The sequence below is a fragment of the Ostrea edulis genome, chromosome 4 (assembly GCF_947568905.1).
Source record: "Ostrea edulis chromosome 4, xbOstEdul1.1, whole genome shotgun sequence".
Classification (NCBI taxonomy): domain Eukaryota; kingdom Metazoa; phylum Mollusca; class Bivalvia; order Ostreida; family Ostreidae; genus Ostrea; species Ostrea edulis.
This window is the reverse complement of record NC_079167.1, coordinates 27600696-27607899: the sequence shown is the minus strand read 5'-3', so window position 1 is coordinate 27607899 and position 7204 is coordinate 27600696.

Here is a 7204-nt window from a genome sequence, read left to right as displayed (position 1 = left end):
TTTTTAGCCCATCCAAAATACACTTTTTAATAATGTGCAATCAATTTCAAGAACTTTTTACACATATTGACAAACATTATTATAATATTTTTACAAGAATGCAATTTTACAGAAAAATGTAAATATTTTTATAATTCAACTGCTTCTATAGGGGATGTTTAGTCCTCCTAGGCACCTGATCCCTCCTCTGGTGTGTCCAGGGGTCTGTGTTTGCCCAACTATCTATTTTGTATTGCTTATAGGAGTTATGAGATTGATCACTGTTCGTTATCTTCACCTTTCTATATACACACCCGAAATGTTATATTTGTTATCTGTTTACATATTGTTGACGTCCATGTTCGTCAGATTGGGTGTTAAAGGGTGGTCCGTATCAAGGATCACAAACTTTTTGGCACGTAAATGATAGTTTCTCTGATTTTCGAAAAAAAAGAGAAGGCTTCACCGGCAATGGTGACAAATTTTTCATTTTGTATATAAGTGTCTACTGCTTTACGAATAAGGTGCATGTTTTTAGTCCTCTAAAACTGTTTTTGCTCCTAGCCATTTATGAATTGATGAAAATCCGAACCTACTACAAACTTTCACAAAACGGCAGATAATGAACAAAAACTAATCAAATACCATGTTTAATGGAGTTGTTTCTTTGACATTATTTTTATATATATGTGGCATAATGACTTCTGTTGTTTCGTTCGTTTATGCATGCGTAAACATTGCTATCAGAAGTGACAATAAATCGATTATAAACTAATAATATTAATTCATTCAAAATATTTTGTATCAAAGAAAATAATCTGTAAACCAGGATTTTCATTTTGATGTTGATATCATAAAAATACAATCTCCCTTCGTTAAACTTGGCATCAATTTTTATACACTTTAATCTACAAGTATTGTCCATTAGAATTCTTTACACTCATCTAATACTGCATGTAAATTCTCTTTGGTAAATATGTTGGATTTCTGTGACACAAGTAAACTTTATTCCATTCAAAACAAAGTAGACAAACTATGCAACGCCAGGACGAAGTGATCATTTCAAGAGCACCTATCAATCATTCAAACTTGACATATTCTTCCTTACTTAATAGAGAACTTAAGCCTGAACACTGTGACCGTACGTTACATGTAACTATACATCACATCATTTTAGAATGCAGTGATTTTACGCCCATACGAAATAGACTTTTTAATAATGTGCAATCAATGCAAGAACTTTGTACAAATATTGCTAGTCAGATCATTATACAATATTTACAAGAAAGCGATATTAACAAAAATAATCTTTAAGTTAATGTTTTTATAATGCAACTCCTTATATACACGAAATGTTATACATGTATATTTTTTTTTACCTGTTTACATATTTTTTACTTTCATGTCCGTTAAAGGGTGTCCCGTGTCAAGGATCACAAACTCCTTGCACGCACTGTTCGTTATCTTCACCTTTCACGCAAAAGATAAGTTCTTTGATTTTCGAAAAAGAGAAGGCTCACTGAGAGCCGTCAAGGAAAATTCAAAACCGATCATATATAATTTAGTTAACCGCCGCAAACTGGCTGAAATATTGCCAAAACGGCGTTAAACCCCAAACAATCAATCAATATTAAAATTCATTTTAAATTGTATTGGGAACCACTAACTAACCCTAACCCTGACAGATTGGAATGTAAATCAATTACTTATCGGTCGCATCCCGTGGGCATCCGGGTTAGAATAATTCCTCAGTTCTCCCTGCTTGTCGTAAGAGGTGACTAAATGGGGCGGTCCTATGGATGAGACCGCAAAAACCGAGACCCCGGGTCACAGCAGGTGGGACACAAGTTAGATCCCTCTCTGCTCAAAGGTCGTAAGCGCCGAGCGTAGGCCTAAATTTTGTAGCCCTTCACCGGCAATGGTGACGTCTCCATATGAGTGAAAAATTCTCGAACGGGGCGTTAAATAATATACAACCAAAGGGGAAGATATTGAAAAGTGATCAATCTCATAACTCTTGTAAGGAATACAAAATAGAAAGTTAGGCAAACACGGACCCCTGGAAATACCAACCAATTTATCGGTTGCGATAATCTAGTGCTTCTCTAAAAGGGGGAATCGGGTTCATTCCTATATCCCGGCGCCGCGTGATGAAACCCCAAGACGTGTTAAGTGTGATGTCATATCCGGATCAGTTTCTCGTGTTACCGTGTAGATTTTCTTACTATCGTATCTCGGTAACATCCTGCAGAAATAGCGGCGAGAAATGGAAATGATAAATCTGTGAAATGGTTGTAAAATAAAGAGGATGCATTGATTTCTAAAACTCTGCAAATGATAAAAAATTTGTAAGGAAGTATGGAAAGGCCCGGGATTACTCCACTTGCCATTAAAGACCAGGTTTATAAACATCCCATTGTTTGCAATGTTCCCCGAGAGACGGTAGGCTTATTGTTAAGCTTGTGAAAAGGTGAAGTTAACGAACAGTGAGCAATCTCATAACTCCTATAAGGAATACAAAAGAGAGAGTCGGGCAAACACGGACCCCTGGACACACCAGAGGTGGAATCTGGATCTGGAAAACAACTTGGACGTATCTCGAAACTTGCGTATTAAAGACTTGTCTTGTTGACATCATAGACAGCTGCTTTTTCCTAAGACCTATTCATATTCACCTCAAGGCCCCACGGAAAATGAAGTTTGATGATGAAGGGTTCTTTAGTTTTCGGTCTGACAACAATTGATGTATGCGTGCTGGCAAACCCCTTACCTGAAACTTTAAAATCGATATGGGTCATCTGAAACTGGATGATTTGAGTTTCTTCATCGTCAACTTCCCATAATTATGTAGCAATATTTCCGTTTTCACCTGCATATGGTGTTGATCATTCTCAACCGATTCGATACGCAAAAGCTCGTTCTGCGTATGGTCAGTTTTTCAATTGAGGCAGGCTACTGACAAACAAGTTGATGTAACAGAAGTAACAACTGTCTCGTATTACGCATATTATAATGATCTAGTTTCCCCATATAACCTATCATTGGGTCAAATGCTGTTTGATGTGTTCCATACCGATTGTTAGACCGTTCTTGACTCATGACACACTGATTTTGACTACGGGTTACTCCGTTTACCTGATCAAGATATAGTGCTCACGGCGGGTGTCAAGATATAGTGCTCACGGCGGGTGTGACTGGTCAACAGAGAATGCTTACTCCTCCTAGGCACCTAATCCCACCTCTTATGTGTCCAGGGATCTGTCTTTGTCCAACTCATTATCATGTATTCCTTGTGGGAGCTATGATATTGAGCACTGTTCGTTATCTTCGCCTTCCATTACTCACAGCTATTAAGACCAGCAGATTCAAACCAATACACAAGTACAGTATTTGCATACCAACTGTTTTCGTGTACTTCTATCCATTACGTTCATAGAACCATGAAGTTTGAGTTTATGACATGGATTCGGGTTTAATGTGATATGATTGAATCACTCTTATTCAGTACTATATGGAATGAATTGAATGCTTGAAAGTTTTTTTCTCCTTCTTATTACAGTGTATTAGTTGTTGGATTAGTTAAAGGTTAAGTTTTTGTTTTTTTAAATCATCCCATTTTCCCCCATTTTGATATAGACTCTGTTATTGAATATCTAGTTCATCTAAAATTATGATAAAAGCATAGATTGAAAATTCCTCAGCAATATATTTGTTTGCTTAAATAGGAAGGTAAATAACGTTACCTGTTGGATGTGTTAGTAGAACGTCTACACAAAAAGGAATAAGCTTCAATGATATCAACTCTTCTCTACAGTGAATCCATTTACTATTGGCCTTACAAGTATTCGTCTGAAACTGATGAACTATCTCAAAAGCATAAAGAGCGGTAACCTTAATTGTCAAACGACAGAGCACCTTAGGTAATTTTGAAAAGCCTAATTCGATGAAACTTATTTAATTTTAAGTATACACATTTTCGCTAGGTTGTTTCTGTAGTACGTTTTTACTATAAGTTACAATGGTTAAATTACTCGTTACACGTACGAGTAAACTATCTGATGCCATCTTTGTACGACTGCATCTGTTACATAACGCGCATCATGGAAAATACCAGCAAAGCAAATGCATTTCATTACGCAATTATTATTTCGAATGTTTTTACCGTTTAAAAACATCTTTACAATTTGTTGTAAACAATGCGCATTTGAATGCAGAATGTTAGTTGATCAATACAATACGTCAATGTTAACGGCAATTCTGAAAGAAATGGAAGTAGAAGGTAAATATAAGATACTAGATGAAATCCCGCGCAAGCGCTGGAAATTACAATTAAATGATATTGCATAGAGAAAGAGTCTTTTAAATGCGTGTTTCAATGGTTGCGCGAACGACGTCTTTAAAAATGATTCAAATGAATTTAAGAACTTTTTTTTAAATAAATGCGTGCATTAGTTATATATGTATTGTTATCATATACACTTGGCACACTGATTTTGACTGCGGATAACTCCGTTTACCTGATCATGATATACGACTCACAGCGGGTGTGACCGGTCAACAGGGGATGCTTACTCCTCCTAGGCACCTGATCCCACCTCTGATGTGTCCAGTGGTCCGTGTTTGCCCAACTATCCATTTTGCATTGCTTGCAGGAGTTATGAGATTGATCACTGTTCGTTATCTTCACCTTTCATACAGTAAATAAAACTTGATTATTAGGAAACTTGGAACTCCAAAAGTAAACGTTCCTTACATGTTACATAAACGATCTCTCTCCGTATTGAAAATTAGAAAATGATATTACGAATGCAATTGTAATCCGCCATGCCGATTAGTTGACCAAAGACAAAATGAACGGTCCTTCATAATTTCAAAATGTGAAACTAAGATTTGCGAAATGTTTATAATAGTAGATTTTGTCCAGTGCAATAATTCAAGGCAGCCTCATTCTCATGTGACTTATCAATATTTATGGTTGAAAGTGGAAAAACTGTATCAATTTAAACTCAATATAGTTAAATTTAATTAATAACCAAAGAATATATGTATGTTACCACCTTTTTAAAGATGTCAGACATATAAAAACAAAACTACAGGTAACTCTCGAATTATCGCCACTCAATTCATCGCCATTTTCGTTATAACGCCGCATTTTTCTAGTAACATTTTTCCTGTTACTTAAAACTCTCGTTAAAACGCCAAATTCGCTATCGCCATTTGCCACAGTGTTTTCATTACAAAAGTCTATTTCAACGCGTTAATTATCTCGATAAACCGCCATGGGTGCACGTGGTCAGTGAAGCAGTAAATTGGTCATTATCAATCTCCGGCGTACACCTGGACAGAAGGATCCCGGTAATTGTTGTATTGAATAAACAAGAAAAATACTCAAGATGAACTGTAGTCAAGTTGTTTATACATCAAAGAAACACATTTCAATTTAGCTATGGCTTCGCCACGAAAGAGGGTCCTGTTAAATTTCGATGAGAAAAAGCAAATCATTACGTACCAAGGACATCATCAAAAATGTACCCATCAGGATATTGCAAATCATGTTTCTGTTTTATGGGAAAAGGCTATATAAAAAGAAGGACAGTGGGCGACATCTTAGCAGCAAAGGATCGCTCACTTACATAAGTATTGTAAATAGAGGAAAGATAACTCTTACATATAAAAGAACGGTAACTCTATTTCTTCAAGATGGCAGTAATTCAATTCATCGCCAAATTCGTTATAATGCCATAATTTCATAAGAACAAAAGGTGGCGGTTTATCGAGAGTTGACTGTATATGTTAACATAAAAAATCACACAATTTCGTTATACAGAATAATAAAACTAGATAAAAACTTGTTGAAATTACTTTTAAATGTCAACAGTTTAAAAAACTGCTAATTCATAAAAATGTATAAATTAGTTGTTGTATTATAGACATACAGTAGAAGAAATACCAGCATAGGAGTTGACCTGAACAACATTTTTGAAATTATAGATAATTGATTATCTATGGAAAATATAAACTTTTTCAGTATCGATAGTTTACCAGTTTTTTTGTGCAGTGAATAAAATTCCTCTGTAAGATATATTTCTATCGGACGCAAAGTTTAATATAATAAAAAAAATTGCAAAATCCTGTGACATCACATGAGGATAGATCAAACTTAAGGGCAAAATTATGAATACGCGTCCTTTTTTTCTCGCCAAACGCAATAATCGAAAACACAATGCACTATATGAATGACAAACAGAAAAACTGCCATATTGTAAAAAGTGGTATGATTTCTTGGACATTGTCAAGTAGTGTACAACCTAATATCGGTAAAATGTTTTAAAAACGTTATAAGGCGCAAACTTCCCAGAACAGTCTCGGACCATTCGATATCTGACATATTGGACAGTTTTCGACCCATTACTTACTTTCAAGATCTGTGTCATCACAAAACATGTTCAACCAAAATAAAAACTTCTTTGTGTTTATCCATGTGTTTGCACATATCAGTAATTGTTAATAAATTATTACAAAAAGTCGTAACAGTGACTTCTATAATCACGGAAACAATTAAGAACATCGAAAATATCAGATGGATATCGTATTTAAAAATGTATCGATGTGTCAGATCGTTGGTCTCGGGAGGGGGTGTCCTTCGTTGAATTGTAATGCCTCGTTCTAGCCGAGCATTATGGGAAGGCCAGGCCACCAGGCAAGCTTCGTTCTGAAAATTTTCATAGGCTGCTTCCAGACTAAAATCATGGATTGATGAAACGAACAGGCATATTTCATTTAACAAAAATTATCAAAACTTATTTCTTCTGTAAGATCAAAATCAAGCATTGACAAAGGATTTATTTCATATTGCTTTATCTTTTTTTATCAACTTCAAATTTGTCATTGAAGATAACAAAATAAAACTGGTTTAGATCTGGCAAAGCATGCCCGCCGCTGTACTCTCATTTTTGCTATTTCAGGGTAGTTTTTTAATTAATTCTACTACATTTACTAATCACGAAAGATTCTATTATAGGTTTACGGACTTCACTTTACATATGGAACAATATTAAAGGTGCAAGCTTTAAGCGTTTCGGAGTTTATTGGTAAAATTTGTTAATTTATAAGTATAGATATGAAAGGTGAAGATAACGAACAGTGATCAATCTCATAACTCCTATAAGCAATACAAAATAGAGAGTTGGGCAAACACGGATCCCTGGATATACCAGGGGTGGGA